This window comes from Cupressus sempervirens, chromosome 9, assembly GCF_028749045.1.
Source record: "Cupressus sempervirens isolate cs-2001-9-10 chromosome 9, ASM2874904v1, whole genome shotgun sequence".
Lineage (NCBI taxonomy): Eukaryota > Viridiplantae > Streptophyta > Pinopsida > Cupressales > Cupressaceae > Cupressus > Cupressus sempervirens.
Genome location: NC_143126.1, coordinates 640737194 through 640747854, shown reverse-complemented (window position 1 = coordinate 640747854; position 10661 = coordinate 640737194). Strand labels below are relative to the sequence as shown.

Below are 10661 nucleotides of genomic sequence, written 5' to 3'. Positions count from 1 at the left end.
CTGATATCCTCCTCAATAAATCTGCAACCCTGTTGATTTCTATGAAGCATTTACACAATTCCTTGAACTATCAGTAACAATGAAACAACATACAGTCTTAGGGGACTACAACTACGACCTAAACACTTTGTTCAGAGATTGTAAAACATTGAAATTCAATGAGAATGGAGACAAGATTAAACTAAAACTTAATCATCTGCTGCTCTTTGCATTATTTCCTTGAAACTATACAATCATATGAATGAAATGAAAGACATGAAACAACCTAATAGATCTGAACTATCTATATTTATCTTCCTACTGTTGTTCACATGAGAAGAAATTGCTGAAGGAAAATGGTGTCACAATCATGGGAATACAACCAGAACTAGATCCAAGACCTTGGTATCATAGTAATGTGCAGATTTTCTCCAAAGAATTGGAACTTCCCAAAAAATGGAACCCTCCAAATGACAAAAAGAAAGCAAGATATAGGAGGGAGATGAATTCCCAAATCTGTTATACAACTGATAGTTGTCCACTTGAAATTCACTCCCGAGAAGATCAAAAACATATTTCTTTCCTCTCTCCTTGACTGGAAAATCAAATCCTTTCACCTTGGCCCTTAGAGGCATACAAATCTCAAAATGTAATGATAAAAAAAAAAACTGACTCTGATGCTAAAAAGAATTCACTGAGTAAAAGTAACAAATCAGTTACAAAGGGCCTTTCAGAATGCAATATGGTCCTTTCTAGCTTATTTTTACCACACTCAGGGTTCAAAAGTCCTTTACAACTGCCTCCGAACCAAAATTAAAAAGCAATGATGAGTTTTTCTTATTCTGCTATCAATACCTCAGATTTCATAAAAATGACTTGTAGCATGTACCAGTGGAAATCTATGCAAAAATGAACTTCATATTCAAAAAATTTAGAGTTTTTCGGTTCCAATAGTATATTGGAGTGCTAGTTTTAGATATCAAAAACTCCAAGAATATCATTTCGAAAATGACTCCTCTGGTGTAACTATCAGGTCTACACATCTTTAAAATTTAAATTTTGAGAAATTTAAATTACTCTAAAGTTAAAACTTTAGGTTAAATGCCTTTTTGGTTTTTTAAAACATCTGACGTGCCTCCTTTCTTTGAAAAATGACAAAAAATTACATTTTAAACTCTTTATTTTTTCCTTTGCCTTTAGATCTGTGGTCAACTTAGGGTTGACTGACTGCCACATGGCATCATCTCATTGGCCCTCTATTTTGCCTCGTCAGCATGCCACCTCATCATGGTTGGTGCCACATCAGCACGGTACATGGATGCCATGTCACACTCGCTACTTCGCTATATTAATCAGTGAGCAAGTTCGCCTTAGCGAGGTAATGAGGATCATCAGTTGTGCCACATGGCACAATCTGGTGTGCTCCTAACATTCGCTTGCCACATCATTACCTAGTCACTCTATTTCTGCCACTTGTCACCATCCAATTAGCCATTGTCTCTAGGCGAGACCCACTTTGCATTCTAACTCTTGCCAGATTTTGGAGATTTTTCGGCAACCTCGCTAGAAGGATTTTTTGAAATTTTTCAGCTAGCAAAGTGGTGAGGCACCAAATTCTTTCATTTTCTAGTTGCCTTTCCTGCTGACATCATCCTGCTTGGACTGCATTTTCATTTGAAATTATACTTCGACTACGTCCATCTGTCATGGTCAGAACCCACGTAGGCTTTTCCTTCAAAAAGCTCATGCTTCAATTCATTATACATCTTGTAATGGTTTGTATTTAAACATCATAACTTCCATTTTTTTGAACAATGTGGGACTATAGGGAATTTATTATTCCCTCTATCTATTAGTTGTGGCTCCTTCAACTGCGGCTTTGCATAAAACATTTTAAGTGCTTCTTTGTTGATGCCTGCTCTGTTTGTGATTTGCTGCTACTTTGAGCCAGCGTGGGCAACATCTTCAAGTTTGAACCTGCTTTTGATTTAATCAGCTTCATTGCTCTCTCTTCGTGCTGTAGGTTCTTCACAATGTGGAGGGAGTCCTTTCCATAGGTCGCATCTATATCACACTCTGTAGGAGAATGTGCTTTGTTCCACCTTCCAACTTGCATGAACTACCTCCTTTCTATTCAAACTTGGCATTTTTCATATGACTAGTGCAGACCTCTGCTCATACTCACATAATACGATTGATCTAAGCTAATACACGCTCGAGCTCATCAAGAATTTCTCAATCATTGCTCATGTTGATCACGGATATTTATATTAAACTCTCTTCTTTTATATTGAACATGAAAATGCCATAGCTTCCTTGATGAAAATTGATCAATAAAAATAGCCCTTGTTCTGCTGAAAATGTCTTTTGCTAAAATTGCTCCTTGCTAAGTGGGTGCTCTGTTTTTATTGCGTAAACTTTCTTGTTGAAGATCTCTTCTGAAAACTCTGCCCTTAATTTGCTGCGTGGGCTTCTTCATGATTTAGCTGTGGGCTTCTCATGTTGATGTGGCTTCCTTTTGGCGTGTTTCCTTCATGTTTGAGGTGTGGCTTAGACTGTTGAGTGGCTGCGTTTTGGTTGCACAGGCTGCTTCCTTACTTGCGCTAACTTCCACTGATGATGCCTCTCCTGCTGAATATGCGGTGAGTGGCTCTTTTTAAAAATTTGATTGGTGTGAGACCATTTCATAATGGCACAGATGGCTCCTTATTTGCATAGGCAGAGCTCCTTGTCTTCTTCAGCTGCTCACTTTGACAGCTATGTTTTGAAATGAGCGGCTTCTCTGTCTTTTTTGATGTGGATATTCAACTAATTTCTTCTCCTGCTATGGCATGATCCTCCTCTACTGCGCATATTGCCAGCCATTTAAAAATGCCATTTGCCTAAATAGTGCACCAATATCTTTACCCATGCTATAGAGCACTACCCAATTACCTGAATATGTGGACAGTTCCCTTTCCAATGTAACTACATGGTGAAAAATGAAGAGCCATTTATCCATGCAAGTCTTGAAAACTTAGAATAGTAGATCATATTATTGTCACTTACACATCATGACTTGTGCTTATTGTTAGATTTTTCTTTTCTAAATAAGGATGGGAAAGAAATACTTAAATTGTTATATATCTTTATCTTTTTGTACACTACCCCATCTTCTAGCTTCTAAAACCTTTGGCACAAGATAAACATTGTAAGCTTTTCATCAGAAGACGTGATCCCTCATTGAGCTACAAACCTTAAGCAAAACTCTTCCATCTCAGTAATCACAACTTCATTATGTGGTGCTTCATTCAAATTGTATATCCAAAAGCTCTTGTCAAAGACAACTAAGAAGAGTATTGTGGTGATACTCAATAATCGATCACACTACCTGAAAGAGGGCTTTTAATGTCATCACCAAAATTGCCTCCTGAACAGGATTCCAACATCAATATTATTAAGCTCTTATATGAAATAACCACAATTTGTGTAGTCCCCCTAAAAAAAATTTCACTTCTTAGGAGTTCAATCAATCTGATAAAATTAGCCAGATCCCAAAGTTGGTCTGGCTAAAAAAATTTTGTTTCCAAATGACTAAACCTTGAAACTGATCTATTAACCTTTTAATATTTACTGGAATTGATTTCAAGCATTAATTGGATCATTAAAAACTCTTTTACCCACCTTTTTCAAACTATGAATTTGATGCTAGGGGGTCTTTTGACTGCCTTTAAAAACTGACCCGAACACCTGATCAGGATCTGAAAACTGACATATTGAATCTTTTCTCCACACATTTTTAGCCTGTCAAATCCTATCTCATGAAGAATTTGGAGCCAAACGATATTGACCCTCAAAGTCACCTTCTCAGATTTATCTGCAAACAAACATGTCAGAAAACAACAAACTGGGCTCGAAATTTCTAAGGAAACTTGGCAAAAAAGAATATAACCATTTCCACATAACCCATAATAGATCTGAAATAAACATGGAATTAAAATCCACATGCAAGAGAATAGAAAACATACCCACAAAATGTGACACAAGATATACCCTGGGAAACCCTCATTGAGGGAAAAAACCCAGCCTCCAAAAGCATCCATCATCATGTATTATTCAGCAAAAATACCATTGCCATACAACCATGGAAGCCTTCATGGCCATAGCCACAACCGAGAAAACTATGTGAACAAGCATGAATCCACACATCCCATGCCATGCTTTCAACCTTCACAAATGCTCCCTTGGCTAACCTGTCAAGCCTTGTCCTGCTCGACTCTTGCCTTTTGTCTTCTCCTTTCCACTCTTTTTTTCTCTATTCAACAACTACCCTTGTGGCTACTTATATAGTAGCAAGTCTCACAAAACCACCAAGTGGTATTACATAAACCATGTGCTAAAACCATGTGCTACCTAACCCACTGACCCCACATTTAATATTGGGCATTTAATTCTTTTCCCCAATATTAAATAATTACATGAAATATTATCACAATGTTATAATACAACTCATTAAGAATATTCCATGGGAATCTTTACATGTTGCACGTCCATCTAGGCACAACATTACATAATAAAATAAAATAATAAAATAACAATATTATGTAATTTGTGCAACACCCATTATCTCAACAATCTCCCACTTGTTGTATACATTGCATAGGGTCAATCCATAGCCACATAAATGAACAAGGGAACAATCCCTCCCAGCACATCCACCATCATGGATCAAAATACACCAAGAGCTCTATCCTGGTACCCGCAACAAAATCAAAGTATCCAGCATCTCAAACATGAATGATCTCACCTCCTATTATGCCACTGCCACTGGACATACATAGAAGCCATCCAAAGAGAAAACCACCCAACCTGTCGCATTAGAAGATCATAAAATCATGTACCAACTGAAATTCCAAGCACAAAAAAAACTTGATCCAAAGGTAATCACATGTATCCGTAGTTGTCAAAAAATATCCATAGCTGAAATAACACCCACAGCAAAGTGCCAAACCCATCCAACTATCCATACCTCAAAGGTATAACAAGTGAATCTTATATCACCGACATATCCAATCTATAACCTGCAATCACAAGCCTCAAGAGCAATACCTACCACATATACATCAAGGAGCTCCCACTACAAAAGATAATGTCAAATCTATAACCAATCCACTCAACACATCTCAAAGAAGTGAATCCATGTAGTATCAAGGACATCCACAATACATAAACTAATATCCTGCAAGAAAAAATTCTCATAACAAGTCTCCAATAGTCTCCCAAATTCTCCACAACCAACAAAGGAAAGAGATAAAGAAATAACCATGTCATCTCTCACATGAAAAACATGAGCACAAATCAGTGATCACAATCTCCAACCAATCTCAAATCTAGTGTAAGCAAAACTGAACATCCAAGAAGATAACCAAGACTAGAGAAACCATGCAAATCATAACCTGTATCATGTCCTTCTACACACACCTCTAGATGTAAACTGTGCAAGTATGATCTCCTCCATAAAACCCCAACAAGAAGCCTCAACAACACCCAAACCATACCATATAACTAATCATGGATTTAAGCCTCTCACAAGAAGATCAAACTCAATAAACCCATTCCTAAACCAAGGAATAACCATTCCTAATCCAAGGAAAATGCCCAATATAAAACCATCTCTCAAACTCAACCAACATAACAACATATGCACATAGAGATAACCTATGATAAAACCATCTCTCAAATGAACCCTCCAGAACTAACTCATGTACCATAGCTCAAGATCCATATCCATGAAAGAAAAGCATAAATATAATGCAACTAAGAGAAAAAACAATGGGCTATACCTCTCAAGTAGCAAACCGCCGAGTAGACCAAGAGTGGGGAATGAGAATGCTCATCAAGATACCCAAGTCTCCAACCAAGACTCATCTAAGAAAAATTTCCTCTCAAGTCCATATCAGGTGACTGCCCCTCAAACTTCCTATTGAAACCATCAATTGTCCCAACAAATACTTCTCTAATCTAAGAGAAATCAGCATCACCACCGTCTCTAAGTATCCATGAGCACCTGTAACCAATCAATCCATGCCAACTCCAAATGCAACATAGCAATATCATGAAGTATCCAGCTTATGATCAGTGTACTCAATACCAAAAAACTAAACCAAGATCAATGTCAAAGTTTCAACCATGGCCTTAGGAACATAAACATGACAACATGATCTTACCATCTCAACCAAAGAGATAACATGCTCCACATGAACATACTATAACATGTCACAACTCTAAACGTGTATCAAGAGTATACCATGAAATAAAGAAACCATCCTCACACCAAGGATAACATGCCAAATAAAAGCATAAACCACACCTTTTCCAAGAACCCTGTGAGTCCTCAAGATGCAACCATCTTCACACACCATGAAGAAAACCATCTCCACATACCAGGAAGAACCATATCCATACACCATGAAGATAACCAAGAACTCCATGAGTCCTCAAGATCTAACCATCTTCACGCACCATGAAGATAACAAGTACACCATGCAAATGTCAAAGACGCTTCTGCAGCAACAGGATCTAAGAAAAACCTCTAACATCTGCAAAAACTCAATAAATATATCAATGCCAAAAACTCCCACTCAACTATTGTACCAAGTCACCTAGGGCATCATAAAATCCATCCTCTCCAAACCAAGAAGATATAAAGCAAACTAGGAACTAATCCTGCACTGTCACCCCATCACTGTCACAAGCTCCCACTAAACTATGTATCCAAGCTATCCATGACATCATGATGAAAACCCATCCTCTAACCATGAGAATCAACCAAGGCATCAAACTATCAAAGAACTCAAAGTGCACATCATGAGCTTCTCAAAAGAAACCAAATAACCATGATCCTCAACCAAGAAGATATACCACCATAACTGAATCAGAAATCCAAGCTAATGAACATCAAGGATGTACCTATATAACCAATCATGTCATGCCAAAATCCATGACACCATGATCACATCCATAAACTAAGCATCTGGCTCTCAAAGTGTCCAAACTATCAGCATATGATAGTCAACCACAATCCTCCACCATGACTGTACCTAGTAACAACATCTCATCCCTTCTACATGAAGGTAAAATCATGTGACTTAGGGCATAGACAACCCAAATTCAAGCCACTAATCCAAATATGCATCAATAATGAAAGATCAATGGGCAAAGACAACCCATAACCAAGCTATAAATGCAACCTGTAAGTATAGACTGCTTACAACACTGCACAACTTGTAGACCCAACAAGTCATCATGCATATCCAAACCAAACACTGATAACTATATCATCATGAGACCAATCTGAAATATGAACTGAGTATACAATAACATCAAATCTTAAATCTCCAATGCCATAAACTCACAATGTTACCATAGTCAAAATATACCTATAAACTATTCAGATCAATATATTAACAAATAAATCATGCCAAACCTGCACCAAATCTGAACCAATGTGTAGAGCTCTCCAAGAGCTTTTCGTTGACTACTCGAAGTCCAAAATCTGACTCCGTATGCCCAAGTTATGCCCCAATCCGTGCTCAAAATAAACAACATCTAACTTTAGGGCTCTTAAAACCTGACAAAATTTCAAAATCACAGAACCAAACCTACACCATCTTGTAGTGCTCTAAATTAGCTTTCCAACACCTATAAGAACTCTGAAATCCGATATTCTGAGAGAAAGTTATGGCCATTTTACTAAGACAGTCTTTTTACCATTTTTAGTACGATTTTTCATTTTTATTTTTTTTCAGTGACGAAAATTCCGATGGGATTAAATTTGACAGTGATCATGAGCTGAAACCAAAAAAATCTTTCATTTCCTCTGAACATGGCCAAACTAGGGCATATTATATATCAAAATTTATGGAAACATCGACTCGGATCCAATGGTGAGGTCTATTTTTACCTAGGAGGTCATTTCTACATGCTACCCCCCAAAACCCTCATTTAAATGAAACATCCGAAAAACTCTTTTGTCCAACAATTTCACATGCCCAAATCTTTTAACATCCCATCATAACAGCAAATCCAAAACCCTTAGATCTGCAATAAATCATTCATATATCTTGCCCCTTTTTTTTTTTATCCTCTCATGCATTCCCATGGATTCAATCTAGGGTTACAATAATAAAACCATAGCTCTGATACCACTTGTAAGGAAACTTGGCAACAAAGAATATAACCGTTTCCACATAACCCATAATAGATCTAAAATAAACATGGAATTAAAATCCACATGCAAGAGAATAGAAAACATACCCACAAAATGTGACACAATATATACCCTGGGAAACCCTCATTGAGGGAAAAAATCCAGCCTCCAAAAGCATCCATCATCATGTATTATTCAGCAAAAATACCATTGCCATACAACCATGGAAGCCTTCATGGTCATAGCCACAACCGAGCAAACTATGTGAACAAGCATGAATCCACACATCCCATGCCATGCTTTCAACCTTCACAAATGCTCCCTTGGCTAACCTGTCAAGCCTTGTCCTGCTCGACTCTTGCCTTTTGTCTTCTCCTTTTCACTCTTTTTTTCTCTATTCAACAACTACCCTTCTGGCTGCTTATATAGTAGCAAGTCCCACAAAACCACCAAGTGGTATTACATAACCCACTGACCCCACATTTAATATTGGGCATTTAATTCTTTTCCCCAATATTAAATAATTACATGAAATATTATCACAATGTTACAATACAACTCATCAAGAATATTCCATGGGAATCTTTACATGTTGCATGTCCATCTAGGCACAACATTACATAATAAAATAAAATAATAAAATAACAATATTATGCAATGTGTGCAACACCCATTATCTCAACAGAATTGACCTTGAAAACTAGGCAAATTAGCACATGGGAAAATGAAAACTAGGAAACTCATTCTTTGTCATGAGGACATTATAGATCTATGATTTAGGCTCATGAAAAATAACAGGGTGCAAATGGCGATAAGTTAAAGTGGGCTACTCAGAATTTTGCAAACTGGACATGCTGACAGAAAGCATTTTTTGCGAATGAAATTGATCTAGAAAAGTGTGCAAATGGATTCATCATAACTTGCAAACTAGCACACTTAAAGTACTTTCAGTATAGAAAATAGGGAGCCCAACCATTCGATCACACCTATCACAGATCGGGAGATATGACGTCCCAAACATGGGTTACAATCAATCTGCAATTACTGACACTAGTTAAAACTTATAAATTGCGTTTGGAATCACGCTTGAAAACTGATCAAACAGATTCATCATAAGCTGAAACTTGGAACATAACAAGTCTCTGATGTCTAAAATACAATGCAAAAGGAATTTTCTCATTTGGGTCAACTGGTCAAAAGTTATTGCACGTCAAATAGGGCTTCCCATAATTAGGTGCAAAGTGCAAAAGCATGAAAATAGTAACTGACCAACTTTGAGGGATTCAAAACCTATTCATACGGACTTGAAATGACTCAAAATATGAAATATAGTTTCAAAGGTATGGATATTAGATACTCTCAAAGTGGAAAGTCACAAAACCTTTCTGGGTGCGAGATATTCAGATGCAAACACAGCCTCCTGTCGTTGTTTGACACTTTGGGCAGAATTGTAAATTTGATAAATGCCTGAAATAGGACTTTGCCAAATGACTCAGAAACTCAATTTAACTTCACAAAGCACTTAGGCATGCTGAATGAAAGGTACTAGAAGCATTAAGCACCTTGGGGGTCTCAAATGGATAGCCGGGTACAACCAAGCACATATGCAATTTAAAAGCATTTAAGGGCTTAATTTTTTCAATGGTGCTCAAAATTGGGAAGGCAATTTTGAGCGCCAACAGAGATAATAGAGAAATTCAAGGGAAAACACCTAGACATAGCTTTGGTATGAAGGGAAATAAAACCCAGTAGCCAGAATTTCATTTTTGACACTCAGTGAAATTTTGGATGAGTTAGAGGTGTGTAGGTGCACCTGATGTGCTTCTTTTGAGGTGCACCTTTCCAAAGGTGTGCTAATAGTTAACTACTAGTTCTAAAAATAGAGCTTTGCATGCACTAGAAATGTATTCTAATAGGGTTTAATTCTAACAGATGCCTAGTGAAGGTTGAACTTCTATTTTTGACACTTTTAGACACTCCTACATCAACTCATGGCTCTCTTCTTCTTATTCTCCAATAATTTCTTTGTTTTATGACATGTAAAGGGCTTATGCATCCAATTAATGATATAACAATGGATTGAGTCCAACTAAGCACTAGTAAGATAGTTTGTTTGTATATAATGAGTTTGTTTTATTAAATTAGAAGCATATGGTTGCATGAAGATATCTCTCACTCTCAACACAAATTGAGGAGACGATTTCTTATAAATACGGGATTGTAATATGCAATCAGGGTCACAATTATTTTACAATAATATATTCTTTTGGTACTCACATTTGGGGTGTAGTGATTCTTTCCTAAGTGTGTCATATTTTTGTGAATTTATGTTCATGGAATTGTGATTGAGCCAAAAGTTTATTGTGTTATTTCTGGTTGTGTGATCTTTTAATTCTAGTTTTTGCTATGGTATTACAAATTCTACTAATATATCTAGTTTGATAAGAGATCACCCATTTTGTTCCTACATAGCTTTTCATCTCAAATGAGTGCA

General features: G+C 36.9%; 1 pseudogene; it reads left to right on the top strand.

Annotated features, from left to right (window-relative positions):
• The first annotated feature begins 1213 nt into the window (after positions 1 to 1213).
• LOC149540363 (floricaula/leafy-like protein) overlaps positions 1214 to 10661 on the top strand; it is a 68379-nt pseudogene continuing 58931 nt past the window's right edge.